Source organism: Pinus tabuliformis, chromosome 1_1 (assembly GCF_031772625.1).
Source record: "Pinus tabuliformis cultivar Carrire ecotype Pingquan chromosome 1_1, CPIR1, whole genome shotgun sequence".
Classification (NCBI taxonomy): Eukaryota; Viridiplantae; Streptophyta; class Pinopsida; order Pinales; family Pinaceae; genus Pinus; species Pinus tabuliformis.
The window spans coordinates 350,291,017-350,306,903 of NC_142297.1; the positions used below are offsets into that span (position 1 = coordinate 350,291,017).

At 37.3% G+C, this 15,887-nt stretch overlaps 1 long non-coding RNA gene across 1 annotated transcript; it reads left to right on the top strand.

Moving 5' to 3' along the window:
• Positions 1 to 13,829: 13,829 nt before the first annotated feature.
• On the top strand, positions 13,830 to 15,528 carry LOC149213025 (uncharacterized). The gene is made up of 4 exons (XR_016250293.1): positions 13,830 to 14,188; positions 14,312 to 14,355; positions 14,478 to 14,520; positions 15,433 to 15,528. It is a non-coding gene; the product is annotated as an uncharacterized LOC149213025 (long non-coding RNA).
• The last annotated feature ends 359 nt before the right edge of the window (positions 15,529 to 15,887 follow it).

The following is a 15,887-nucleotide window of genomic DNA, read 5'->3' on the forward strand; positions in this document are numbered from 1 at the left end:
ATCATGAGAAGTGGCTTCTTTGAAGGAAGCTGGTTCAAAATATGTAGATAAATTCATTTCACAATCATAAGAAATATACATATCAACAAGTGAATTAGAATCATCTACATCACCTCCATTTTTCCTGGTTGAATTTCTAGGTCCTATCTTTCTAACCTCATCAGGATGAAGACTTTCAAGTGTCTTTGTCATCCATTTTGGAGGACCTTTCTGAGATGGCCTAGGCTGCTCACTTGACTGAGTTGGGACCGAATCAAGATTGAGTCTCCCAATTCTCTCAATCACATCACTCAAAGTATCATTAGTGGCTGGAGCTTCAAGTGGGGGAGAGAGCGCTTTAGAAGAAGATTCCATAGATTGACCTAATATAGGAATCCCCCCTTCAAGATGTGGAATTTGATTATCAAATTCTTGAAATGATTTTGCATGTCTGAATCTATCCAAGCGATCAAGCTACCACTCAACAACATTGTCAGCTTTGGAAGATTCAAGAAAGATTACATCTCTAGATACAACAAACTTCTTATTAAATTCATCATAGAGACGATATGCTTTAGAGATATTTGAATACCCCAAGAAGATACACTTACGATTCCTAGCACCAAGTTTGTTTCTTTGTTGCTTTGGTATCAAGGCATAATAGGTGGAACCAAAGACCCTAATATGCTTTACCAAAGGAATGTGGCCACACCACATTTCATAAGGAATCTTGTTTCTAATAGCATTGGATGGACATATATTCTTTAGATACACATCACATAGAAATGCATCAGCCTAAAACATCAATTTTACATTCTTGAAATACATCATGGAACATACCATATTTAATATTGTCCTATTCATTCTTTCAGCGACTACATTTTGTTGGGGATTATGAGGCACATCTGTTTGATGTTTGATCCCATGTTGGCGAAGATAGTTTTCAAATTCATTCAAAGTGTATTATCTTCCATTATCAGTGCGAATAGAGCGAATATGAGATCGTGCATCATTTTCAATCCATGTATGAAAGTTCTTGAATGTTTGAAAAACATCAGATTTGGTCTTCAATAATAAACCCAACACATTCTCGTGTAGTCATCAATAAATGTCATCATATATTTATTTCCATTTGTAGAAGGAATAGGTATTGGACCACATAAATCTAAGTGAATGAGTTTGATTTTTCTATGTGCTCTCAAATGTGAATCATGAAAAGACTGTTTCCTATGCTTTCCTAGAATACAAGCATCACATTGCTTAAGTTTCCTAGGAATTGTAGGCAAACCAGCAACACCATTTTTTTTCAACAAGCGAGGGTTGTCGTAGTTCAAGTTTCCAAATCTAGCATGCCATAAAATACTTGATGGAAATGTACCTTCATCATAATGAGAACTATATGAGAAATTTTGTGCACGATCAAAGGTACCTTGCAGCTTTATAAGTCTTTCTTCTTCTGTCCCCATCATGACAAGTGAGTGCTCTGATTCTTTTATGACCTCAACCTTGCCATCAGACATATGAATGGAGTGTCCTTGATGGTGGTTGTGGACCAAGGACAACAAGTTTCTCCTCAGTTATGGGAGATATAAAACATCATGCAAAAGAAAGTCTAGAAGACCAAGAATTAGAACCTGATTATGCCAAGATCTGATGGCTTGAGTTTTGATTTGTCTGCAAAGTATACTACTCCATCAACATTGTTAGTAAATTCTTCAAAAAAATCTTTTCTAAAATTCATGTGGCAAGTTGCTCCTGAATAAAGCAACTAATCATTTTTCTAATAAGTAAGTGAAGCATTAAACAAGTCTTTAGTTACTCCAATATTACAATGTGCCACAACATAGTGAGTGGATTTAGGTGCTTTACCATTCTCGTCAATGGTTATACCTTTGGCTTGATTTATTTCCTACTCAATTCTATCCCAAGGAAACTTACATGTATATGCATCATGTCCATCTCTATTGCAGTGTATGCAATGAATATCAGAGTTTTCTCTTTGAGAGTATCTGCCCCCCCCTGGAACTCTAAAATTTCTTATTCCTCTTCCTCTTCGACCACCTCTTCCTCTAGAAGAATATTGAACATGATTCTTCTCTCTATGTGCAAGACAAAAAGCTTCTTCAGAAGACTGAGGAGTTGTCTTCTTCCCAAAATCTTTCTCTCTCTCAACAAATTTCTTCACAAGGGAGTCAAAGGTAATCTCTTTGAGGTTTCCATTTGCTTGCAATGACTCAAGGTAATTTGACTAAGTGGGATAAAGTGCCTTCACAAAAACTATAAGATGAGTGTCTAGTTGAACATCATTGGCTTTGATATCATGCATAAAAGATCTTACTTATGATGCTAAAGAAAGAGGATCATCATTTTTCAATTCATGACTGAACAATTTAATCACAAATTGGACAACTTCAAGTTCAAAGTGTGAGTCATAAAGTTCCTTAAACTTATATAAGGCTTCAAAAGCATTTGAAAATGGTGAAATATTGTGACTCACCTCTTAATTTACAGATGCTGAAGTCAAGGCATAGTCCTTGCTATTATTGTTTTCCCAAATGTTGAATTTCTTAGATTTAAGAGATCTGTGGCTTGTATCTTTTGAATCAGTGACCGGAGAATCCACAGTATGAACATTTTTATACCAACGTTTCAAATCCCAAATGGGATCCATCATCAGGATATGAGAATGATGATAAAAGAAGAGCTACTAAGAAAGAATAAATAGTGATGAGGATAAATTTTTAGGAACAACACACTGTCGGCTTGTAATATTAATTAATTAATTTTATATAATTTTATTTTATTTTATTTTATTTTAATAAATTACTTTTTTTTTTTAAATTTTTGGAGGAGTTAATATATTAATACAAAACCTAATGATTAAATTAGGGATTTGAACTAAAAACTAAAATTAGCTTATTGAACTAAAATATATTAATTTCTATATAAATTAAAATAATATATTAAACTAATTCATATTAACAATTATAAATAATAAATATTTATAATTGATTAACATAATAATTAATATATTAATTAATAGTTATATAGAAATCCCATTCTCATATCCTGATGATGGATCCCATTTGGGATTTGAAACGTTGGTATAAAAATGTTCATATTGTGGATTCTCTGGTCACTGATTCAAAAGGTAAATTTCTTGTCTGAGGTGGGCTTTGCAGGTTCATTATCTCCTTCTCCTACACAAACTCCTTTCCACAGATCATTGAAAATGAGAGTGTGTTTTATCTTCTGCAACCAATCAGGATAATTATCTTTTCCTGAGAGAACTACTCCAATGATAGATATCAATGAATGCATTTTAAAATCTGTTTATTGTAAAAAAAAAAATGTACTTTTGTTACCAATATGATGTAAGAAATTGCATTTCTGGTGGTAGTTTTGTGTAAGAAATGAACTTTAATATATTAAAACAAAGATATTATTTGGGGGAGGGAGTACATGGGGGAGGCTTATATGGGGGAATGAGTATATGGGGGAGATTTATATGGGAAGGTGTTATATGGAAAGGAGTTATATAACTTCGATTTATATGTATTACTGGGCGGTATGGTGTTAACACAAATTTGTAAGCCAACATTCAACGCATGAGTTATACACAAATGTGTAAGCCAACGATCAATGCATATGGGAGGGAGGTATATTATTCAATGACATTGTCAACGTTCATGCCATAAACTAGCGTGGTATTGGAGGGTGGTATGGTGGGTCAGGAAGCTTTCGTAGTTCTGGGAAATGGATTTGGTTGAAGGCCAGATGGGATTACCATAAGGGTAAATGGAAGTGGGAGTGAGTCTATGAGGAGGAGTGTATTGCAGCGATGGTGTAACCAAAACTTGGTATGGAGGCCGAGTGGGAGGGTGTGGGAGAGCACTATTGCATGCATATATTATAATTGGGAGTAGGGATTACCACGTTGTTATATATTAAAAAAAATGGTGGAGTATGAAAATACAATCTTCAACGCATACATAGTATGGTAAGTGTTATTCAATGTGGATCTAGAAGGTGGGTGGGCCGATGGGCCAAAAGTAAGAAAATTATCCAAGCGTCTGAATGTAATAACACATTATGAGTCATAGAATACTAGTCATAGACATACCAATCACTGCATCAATATTAAATCTTTCACAGCTCCAATCCTTCCTCTTTTCCATGCTCACCACACCATCATAGACTTTAGTGTACACTGTTTAGGTTTCATATGAAATACATTCTTCAAAGTGGATGTTATGCATGGCAGGACAAACTTTCTGTCAAAGGAAAGGAGCAAAGGATAGACTGCAGAAAAAGAAAATAGTATAAGGGAGTTACAAGGGTAGAAAGGGATGCCAAAATGGAGCTAGCTTTGATACCATGTTAGTCTAGGAGGTAACTCCTCAAATGAATTGTGTTTCTTCATTAATATTTCCCATGGATATATACAATGAGGGAGAGACTCTTGGGCTTCACCTCCTACTATCTCTTCATTTTCCTATTCTCTGTTATTTAATATTTATATTTACAAATATTCACCCAATCCCAATGATTAGGTGTCAATAAGGGTTTTGGTTGTTTAGGGGTTTCCCTTGTTGTTTAATATAAATAGGCCCTTAAGCCTCTTTGCAACATAGTTAAGAGGCATGTAGCTGCCACATCTCTTCTCAAATATAAGATACCATCACCCAAGCTAGTTTATTTCCATTATGTTTGTAAGTATATTTCAGTATTTTGATTTTAATGAAATGAAGTGTTATTTCTGCTACATCTTTGTATTTATGGCTATATCAATAATTTGTTTTGATACTATTTAAGTTTGGATAATTGTTATCAGAGCAGTCTTCTCTTTCTTTGTATTTTATTGCATGTCCCCAATGAGGTTAGGGTATACTGAGTTATGGCTCAAACTAATTGAACCTTTGCAAGACTAGTCTTGCAAACCCTAACGGCCTCCCATGACAGAAGAAAAGAAAGATAAGGGGGCAGGAGATCCTTTCAAAATATTGCTCGAGGAAGCCCTTAAGTGACATGAGAATGCAATGATGGATTACTTTGCCTAGATACTTCAACAACTACCCACATGCGACACATTTTCATCTAGCAGCCAATCTGGATACGCCACTCCCTTTAATGTACAAGTTAACTTTGATATTCCCATATTTGAGGGCCAGATAGATGCATATGCCATAGATAAATGGTTAAATCTATTGGAAGGATAATTTTCAGTTCATGACTTTTCCAATTGGGAAAATATTACTTTTTCACTTTTCAAAGTCGCTGCACACATCAAGTGTTGGTGGGAAACCTATTGTGAACGAAAGGACGAGAGGGAATCCTCACTGTTTTCATCCACATCCACTTGGAATTCTTTATGAGATTCCATCAAGGAATAATATTACCCTATCCAGAGCTATGAAGATAAATACATAAAGTGGACCAAGCTATAGAAAGGAGGGGACCAATATGTGTTGGAGTTCACAAATTTTTTCCATGCCCTTCGCACGACGCTGGGTATCAAGGATTCTAAGTGGCATTTGGTACTCAAACACCGTGACTTTCTATACAAGTACATCTAGGACGAGATGGAGTTCCTAGAAATCTCCTCATTCGGCAAGATGTATTGATATGCTATCAAGATTGATCATAAGTTTAAATAGAGGAAGAAAGACGTTGGATCTGTAAATCCGAAGCAAGGAAAAGGTGCACCCAAACCAAAGAGAAAGGGCAAAGTCAAGGAGAGGCAACCCAGGACAACACACTGAAGCTGCAAGAAAATAACAACACCATGAAGACAAAGAAGCACAAGGGAAAATGGTGTGAGTTCCATAAGAGCTCCACTCACAACGCAAGTGAGTGTCGGGCCAAGCAGTCACTGGTGGCCGAGCTTAAGGATTTTGAATCAAACGCATGTTCTGACTCTTAGTCAGAACACATCAAGGGGAATGACAAAGGTAAGAAGATCATTGACGTGGAGCCCAGTGCCATCGTCGCCACCACCAAGATCCAAAAGAATGAGCCTGAAGATCCAAAGGAGGGGGAACACCTCTTCCATTCACAGATGTGGGTGAAGGGTTCTCCGTTGCAGTTAATTATCAACAATGGTAGCCAAAAGAACCTCATTTTAGTAGAGGTCATGAAGTGGTTGAGCCTACCCACTATAGACCATCTATAATCGTACACAATTGGGTGGCTTCACCATGGATGGGATCTCCAAATCAGCCAAAAATGTCTCCTTCCCTATAGCATCAAGCCCTTCATGGATGAGGTAATGTGTGATGTTTCTTCTCTTGAAGTTTGTGATGTATTATTAGGAAAAACATACTTGTGGAAGCGAAATGTTGTATATGAATCTAGACTTCTCTTTGTGATTATTGCTTTGGGAAATAAGTTGTACAGGATACCACAGGTAGCCCCACCTACTACCATCTCGTTGATCACTACAAAGCAATGCAGTAAGATCATTTCCCAAACTGGGAAATTTGGTTTCCTTATGATTTACCCTCAAGGAAAGAAGAAGGTTGTGGCCATGAATTCTAGATAGGGCTCCTCCATATAGTAGTAGCAGATGGGAAAGGTCGTGGAGGAGTATATGGACATTTTCACCTCACCTACAGGGGTACCTTTGCACTATTAGGTCAAGCACTCCATCGATCTCACTTGGGGTGCGTCGCTACCTAATGGACTTATCTATTGACGCTTTGTTCTGTAGAATGATGAGATGAAGAGACAGATTCGGGAGCTATTGTCGAATAGGCACATAAGGCCAAGTTGATCACCCTATGGGAGCCCAATTGTATTGGTACAAAGGAAGCATGGGATCTTGAGACTCTATATTGACTATCAAGCACTAAATAATATCACTCTTCAGAATAGGTACCCAATCCCACAGATTAATGACCTTTTGAACCAGCTCAAGGGGGGGAAATATTTCAACAAGATTTACTTGAAGGTCGATTCTCACCAAGTGCCTATCGAACACTCTAATGTGTGGAATACTACCTTCAAAATCCAAGGAGGGTCTTTACAAATGGTTGGTCAAGCCTTTCGAGCTGACGAATGCCCCCCACAACCTTCATGAGATTGATGGATGACATCTTGCGACCCTTCACCAATGCATTCGTGATGGTTTAGATGACATCTTGATATTTAGGCATAGTTGGGAAGAGCACCTCTACCATATTCGATAGGTCCTTCAAACCCTACGAAAATACAACCTATGTGCCAATTTGGAGAAATGCACTTTTGGCATGACCCAGGTTCAATATCTGGGGTGCATCATTGATGAGTAGGGTGTGCATGTGGACCGAGCCAAGATACAAGCCATTTTGGATTGGCCAACCCCAACCACTCTAACAGAGATCTGCAACTTTCTTGGTCTTTACAATTTCTACCATAGGTTCGTGATGGGGTTCTCTCATATCACTTGGCCTTTAAGTCAAGTCACTAATGGCGGAGCAAAAGTAAAGTATTTTCAGTCTGTAACCCAACAAAATGTGTTTTATGAGTTGAAGCATCACCTCTGCTCTGCTCTAGTGCTCACACTACTATACCTGCAACAACCATTTGAGATTGAGACATACGCCTCCAACTATGTTATTGGTGTAGTTCTTACTCAGCAGGGGAATCCAGTGGCTTACCACATTGAGACACTTTCAGACATAGTCCAAAAGTATCCCATTTATGACAAAGAAATATATTTCATTTTGTAGGTCTCTCGTCAATGGAAGCATTACATTTTGGGGAAGGAAATAGTCATCCACACTGACCACTGAACCCCTGCAGTTCATACAGATAGAAGGGAAGTTGCAGATTGATTACCGTAAAAAATTGTCCACATACCTACAAGGATCCATTTGAACATTAATTACAAGAAGTGAAACGCCAATAATGTTGTATACTGCCTCAGCCGACCACCAGTTATGACATTGATCATCGTGCTCGACTCCTGTGGGAACAAGACTTTGGGGTGGTGGCATATTTACAAGAGCGATCTAGAATTCGACAACACATACTAGACACTCCTGGAAGGTAAAAAAGTTCCAGATTTTCACCTCTAGGAAGCACTGTTATGCCACCTGGGACACATATGTGTTCCTTCAAGCAAATGTGCCAAGATGATTTTGGAGGCGCATTACAGTTGGGTCGTTGGACATTTCGGAGTAGAGAAAATAGTGGCAGTATTGTTGAACTATTTGTATTGGTCAAACCTTCGTTAGGATGTTGGGAAGTACATTAGATCCCACACCACCTGCACCATTTCCAAACCAACCATCAAGAAGAAAGGCTTACATACTCCTTTTCCTACTCCTAGTCCACCTTGGGAATCCATCTCCATGGATTACATGTCAGGCCTTCCTTCTACTAAGCATGGAAATGAATGCATTTTCGTGGTCATCGACAGATTCTATAAGATGGCCATCATGGCAGCCTTCAAGATCACAATAGAGGTCATTGTTAAGCTCTTCTTTGAGCAAGTGTTGGTACACTTTGGGATCCCACAATCCATTATCTCATATCTAGACAACAGATTCCTAAGTACATTTTGGTCAAGTCTTTAGTCGATGTTGGATACCAAACTTACTAAGTACACGGCTTTCCACCCCAAACTAATAGCCAAATAAAGGTCGTCAATAGGATGATCATACACATTGTGCACATGTACAACTCGAAGTATCCACACACAGAGGATGAATTCCTCCCCTATGTCCAGCACAACTACAAAAGAGCTCACCATTTCTCAACAGGCCACAACCCCTTTCAGGTAGGGTTGGGATTTAAGCCATTATGTCCCCTTGATGTGGCCATACCATTTGAAGTGACTCAAACAAATTTGACTCTTGTCCAATCTGAAACTAACAAGGTTAACAACTTCATTGAGTGCATTCAATACATCCGCCAGTAGGTCCATGATATATTGGACAGAGCCAATGCTAAGTACAAGCAGTGCCATGATCAACATCGAGTGTCGCACAAGTTCTAGGTGGGCAACAAAGTTTGGCTACATTTGCAGAAGGAGTGCCTCACTGGACCCCACCGCAAGCTTCACCCACTCCAATATGGGCCATACACCATCACCAAGGTTATAGGGGAAAATTTCTTCAAGCTCAGCATTCCACCATTCCTTGGTCTGCATCGAGTGTTTAATATAGACTGCCTTCAACCATATTTTCCACCATTACTAGACACATCTTATATTGTAGAACAACTCACACCAGCAAAGGTAAACCCAGACTGCATGGACATGCCACAACTGATCATATCATGGACACGCATATCAATAATAGTTGCCAACAAAGGATCCAACTATATCTAGTTGTCAAAGCAAGCCAACTCCTTCACCAGGGCAAGTGGTTCACCAGGGACCAAGTTCAACAAAAAATTCCTCACCTGATGGAGGCTCTGCACGCAATGGGGACCATTCCTTCCTAAGGAGGGAGGACTGATTCTGGAGGATATTAGTGGCCACCCACTGATTCCACCTAGACCTCAAGTTTGTTTCATATGCTTCCTTGTTTATTGCAACCTTTACTATTTTTAGTAGTTTTTCGGGTCCTCAACTTCCTGAGCAGTTTTGACCCCCTAAACAACGTTTTTTTGAGGTCCGCAACAAGCTTGTAGTTTTCGGCAAGGATCTACAACAAATCCATTAGTAGTTGGAGATACCTTTCCAATAAGGTTTCATATGCACCAAAAGGAGATAACATGACCAAGTTACGACCCAAAGAAGTTGGTTGCCCAATGAACCCCAATGGGGCCCACAAACTCTTGGTGTTCCATCTCCGGGGGTTAGGGTTTTGGTTGTTTAGGGTTTTCCCTTGTTATTAAATAATAACTAGGCCCTTGAGTCTCATTGTAACATAGTTTAGAGGCATGTAGCTACCACATCTCTTCTCAAAGATAAGCCACCATCACCCGAGCTAGTTTATTTCCATTCTATTTGTAAGCATATTTTAGTATTTTGATTTTAATGAAATGAAATGTCATTTCTGCTGCATCTTTGTATTTATGGTTATATTTGTAATTTTTTGCATTCTTATTTAAGTTCAGATCAACAACATAAGCCATTTCACCATCTTCTTCCTTAACATCCAACCATATTTTTGTTCTTCATTACTTTCCTAGAGTAGCTCCATTAGTACATTAAGTTGTGCCTTCAACTCAGTTATTTATCTCTCAAATTCCCCATTACTCATCTTTCTATGGCTTTTCCCTAAACCCTTGTCATGGCTATTCATAGTCATCTCTTCTTCCTTCTCAATGGGCCTCTCCATGCTCAACTATGAGCTATAAACAAGCCTCTACACTAACAAGTCTTTTTCACCTTCCTAGAAGACACCTCAACAAGCTTCTCTCCTCTAAACTTGGTCTTTTAGTATCATGGATTACCTCCTCTGAACTTGGTCTTTTGGTATCATGGGTTCTCTCCTCTAGAACCTCTCAAGCTTCCTATTCTCTTCTAGGCTTTTGCACTTTGCTCGCTCCCTCTTGAGAATTTATTTTATTCTCTTCACCTCCAACTTCAACTAGAACTTACACTTGCCTCTATATCACAACTTCTTCATTGCAAGGGTCCTTTTCCAATATTCTCCTTTCTTTTTCTACTACCTATAATCAACAATTTCATTATCCAAGTAAATTGGAAACATAAATACCATGTTACCTATCAGATCTTAGTAGCTCTATGTCTCCATGAAATCCTAAATTATTTACTTCATATTGTTGTGAGATTCTCCTGCTGTCAATCTTCAAATATCATCAACAAATTTCTTGAGCCCTAGTCCTTGGTTGGAATTGTCCTCTCTGTTGTACCATATCCTGTGTGATTTATTTCCTTATCAAACCTCCCTAACTCCTTACTTTCACCTATCAACACATATTTAGATTTATTATCAAACAAAATAAGTATGTTACCTTTGCAACTCTTCCAATCCTCTTACACTCTCCTGGTGTCTTTCGCAATACTAACCCCCATGCATTGATCTCCTTCAATTGGTGCTAATAGTTATTTGTAACAATAAGTAGTTCAACTTTGATCTTCTCTCCTCTTCCAAATGAGTGCCCCTATGCTCTGATACCAAAAATTGATGATGTTTAATGTGTCCTACTTTCCTTCCTCGACTTTGGATCGATTTTTCGTGAGTTGCAGGTCGTTAAGGTTGTGCTTAACCCTCCACTTTATTAGATGTCACCTTGGTATTTCTCCCTTCAACCAATGTTCCTCCAAGATTTTACTGTGTTTTCGACCTTCAAAGTTATAGTCCACGTGACGTGGTGCTTATCGAGAAGTGGTTATCAAATCAATGTTTTGTCTTAGACCACCATTGGAGTTCCATACATCCTTGAGATCCTAAGGCCAATAAAGAACTAGAAATCATATGGTAATATTTATGTTTTTCGGGTCAATTAAGTGACAAGAATTCTCATCTCCAATCAACATTGTCATTGTGTTGTGTTTTCCCAATCAAGGAGTGGCAGTAGAGTGGTGGCAGAATTTGTCATGTAATTTACTATTTGTCAGGGCCGTAAGTTGAGGGGACTACCCACCACTATCGAATCAACCTCTATTAACAGTTGGCTTTCTTTTGACGATGCGATCACAAGCACTACTTGATCAATGACCTTAATTCATCTCAAGGCACCCCAGGTCTATCGCAGGTTAACAGGGGGGTCAGGTATTGAAACTCCCAGCGTAGTTCCACTCTTAATTAGGGCACTACTTTAATACAACACCATTTTCATGGGGTTTGATTGATAGCCTTGGTTCATGCTGGCCACCCCTAGTCTGCTACGAGTTAACGAGTGAGGGGGTCTGAAACTATAACCCATCCTCAATAAAAATTGCTTTGGTTTTTGGTTAGGGGCCTTTGGTGAGGAACCCTTGCCTTGGTTTACCTTTGCTTGGAATAACTCCACTTTTGGTGATTGCTCCTCAGTATGCTCTGGCTTATTCTATAGTTGTTCAATGCACAGGTAGAGCCCTCCTCTCTTACATCTCAACTCCCTTGGCCACTTAATTCCTATTATGACCATGAAATTTGACCTGGTTATACACAATTGCATATTTAACATGCATACCTCTGCTTGCCTTCAAGGGCTCAATTATCTATACACAAAATCCTATATACACACTAACCCAAAAGTCATGATTACACAGCCATAATATTCATAGGGGATAACTTATTAACTTCAACACAAAGAGTTCAAAACACAAAATGGAGGATAATATCCTACAATTTCTATTAGCATGGGATCTATACATGTTTGGCCTGATTACACCATAATTGGTTCGTTTACCCTCTCTCAAAATTCTCCTAGTCCTTAGCCTCTCTCAGGTATCACCTCATTGTTCTCTATTCCTCTCTCTCTAGCCTTTAACTAATCAAAATATCTAGATTACATCATGGACAATGTAATTAGCAGTCCTCTCATAAATCTACATCTATCCATCTTCTAGAAATTATAAAATATCTCAACCTGATTACTTGTCTCTTTTGCAATGTGCCACATGGCCAAGAATTCTAACTCCTCTAACAAACTTAAATTCCTTCTAGAACTAGGACACCTATATTTACATGGAAAAATCACTATTATAATTTATACAATTTTTAATTAGGGAATCCACTCCCTTTAGGAAATTCCAAGACCCCATCAAGCCTAGGCAACAAATAGTGGACTTGGGACAAATGATATCAAATTCGTCTAGAAATTCTCTAAACACATCGTTCATTAATCTCATAAATGTAGTAGGGACATTAATGAGCCCAAAAGGCATCACACACATTCAAGAGACCCATCTTTGTTTTGAAAGTTGTCTTCCAAGTATCCATTGCTTAAACTCTAACTTATGATATCCAACTTTTAAATCAATTTTGGTGAAGAATCAAGCACCTTGAAGCTTATCAAGAAAACCAACAATGTGAGGAAGTGGATATCTATTTGTTGTGATAATTTTGTTTAATTCCTACAAACAATACAAAAACATGAAGTTCCATTTTTTTTAAAGACAAACAAAATTAGTGATGCACATGGAGAATTGTTCAATTTAATGAAACTTTTACTTTACCAAATTTCAATTTTCCTTCTAATTTAATCATTTTGTTTTGAAGTTCAATACAAAATTGCATTGAGAAGAGACCTAAGAAGATTGATTGTTATTTGTAAACCAAAAGTTCTTGGTTTTTGAAACACATCTAAACAAGTTTGCAAAATTTGATTAAAATAGCTTACAAAATTAGCTTAATTAGTCAAAACCCCATCATTAAAAATAAGTTTAATATTAAAAATGAGTTAACAAATACTAATCATCTTTACATGTTGGCTTACTAGTCAATACCAAATTGATTGATTTTGATGTGCTCATGATTATAACCCACTTTTTATTATCTTTGTATATTTTACATTTTCCCTTTATATATTCTATGACAAACGCTATCAGCCAGCTGCAGAGTGGAAGGCTGGAAGCCACTTTACTTGTCCATCACGGATGCTGGGATCCTAATATGTTCACTGAAGAGATTGTTTTTAAGGCCACCGTCGTACCGAAACTCAAATGAAAACTTGACATCAAGCCTGATCAGCTCCTTCCCAGGGCACACAACTTTAAATTTTGACATAATCCTGCTTGGCTCCATTCCCAAAAAAACACAACTTCGAATGAAAACAGACATCAAGACTGATAGGCTCCATTCCCAAGATACACAGTGCTAAGATTTTTATTGCAAAAGTTTTGTGGAGTTTGGAACTTTCTAAGGATAATCTAGTGTAGTGGTTGTGTGGCAATGGCCTGGTCTCAACTTGCAATGCACAGTAGAGGTCCAACTTCAATAAACAATAAACTTTATAAATTTCTATCTCATGGTTGTCGTACGCAGTCCGCAGTAACGTGTTAGTGTGGTAGAAAATACATAAATGGAGTTCGGTTAAGAGCCAGCTGGATAAAATGCTGTAGTTAAGAAAAGGAGCACAATAAAGATTTATTACTCACTTACCTATACATCGTGAGCATTATCTTCTTCCTATAAATTGAGGACATCCCCTGCATTGTACTGCATAGTCAACAAGCTACATATACAACAAGCTTATTATAGTCTTGTGACTGAATAATTATTCTTCATTGTGTTTCTACTACATTTGGGTGTCAGCAGCTCCCATGGGTTATGTAAGCAGGTTGTTAGTCTTATATATGGTCATGATGATACTCTTTCTTCAGGTAAGTCTTCTTCTGCAACTGTTAAGTGTACATGTCACCAATTTAATTTTATGCTCTTTCATGGAAGAAATCTTCTGCTGGTTGTTCACAGTTCTCTAATTAATTGATGAATTGTTGAAACAGATGTATGTTGAAACAGATGTATGAAACAGATGATGTATGTAGGGGTGAGTACATGTGGAGTACATATGTGTACTGCTATTGAAGTTCAACTATCTATATTCATGAATAAACATAGGAGGTTAACTTTCACATATATTGAACTGATATTCCTTTCCTCTGGTTCCAGCTGCCAAGAAATAGGATGAACAGGAATCCTCTGCAGAATATAGGTATATGCTCTCAATGTATTGTATTATTAATTAGAATTTTAATCAGTATAGTTTTTTTTGTAATTTATATATTTTTTCTTTAAATTCAAATTTATAAGTATTAGTGGGTATCTTTGTCTTTTCCAGATTCTAAGAATATCTTGGATGATCAAGATTATTGAATTATTTGACCTTCTCTAATCATTAGATTTTGAGATATTCCAAGAATGTGTAATCAATCTCAGTTCAACATATATTATCTATTATAGTGTCAACGATTTTGAGATATTCCAAGAATGTGTAATCAATCTCAGTTCAACATATATTATCGTGTCAACTTTTTCTGGTAAATTTAGGTAGCACTTTCAGCCATTAGTGTCTTTCATTGTTAACTAACTTTTCGCTTTGAAATCGAAGTTTATCTTTGTCCCTTGTTTTGGTCCATTCAAAGCTCAAATTACCTTCAGTTGATACTAAATTTTCCTTTTTCGAAGTTTCAACTTTGGTAACTTTTGTCTGTAGCGAACAGTATAAGTTTGTTTGTTGCTGCTGCTGTCATTGCTTTAACTTTCCTTGGAATTTTCTTTGTAAATTCAGGCTGGTTCTTATGAATGCAAGGTTCATTCTCTATCTCACCAGTTGATATTTATTTTTCTTAATTTAAATCTCAACTTGGGTATCATTTATTTGTTTTGCTGCTGCTCTTATTGCTTCAATTTTCTTTGAATTTTTTTTTAAATTCAAGCTGGTGTTTATAAATGCAAGCCTCATTCCCTATATCATTAGTTGATATTTTATTTTATTTAATCCAAGTCTCAACTTTATAATCTTTTGTTTTGCTTTAACTTTCTTTGTAAACTCAAGCCAGTTCTTATATATGCAAGGCTCATTCTTTACATCACTTGTGGTACTCATTTGAATTGTTTGGTGAAGACTGCAAGGTAGCATGTGGAGGAAGATGCAAAGAAGCAACTCTCCATGACCGATGTTTAAGAGCTTGTGGTACATGCTGTACCAAATGCAACTGTGTTCCTCCTGGTACATTTGGAAACAGAAACCTCTGCCCCTGCTATGCCAACATGAAAACCCATGGCAACAAACTCAAGTGCCCTTGACCATGACATACAGAGCATTATTATACTTTGTTGAGCAGTACAGCTTTGAATCATTGTCACTGGTTATTAGTATGGGCATATAAATAGGGTGTAGTTGCAGGCTTTGTTAATCAAATGTATAGACCATATGTATAAATAAGGTGTAGTTGCAGGCTTTGTTAATCAAATGTATAGACCATATGTATTTTATGATGAATAAATGCTTAGTTGTGTTGGTACTGTAACAACGTTGAAAATAGCAACCTCAAAAGATTAAACTGTGATGCTTTTTTA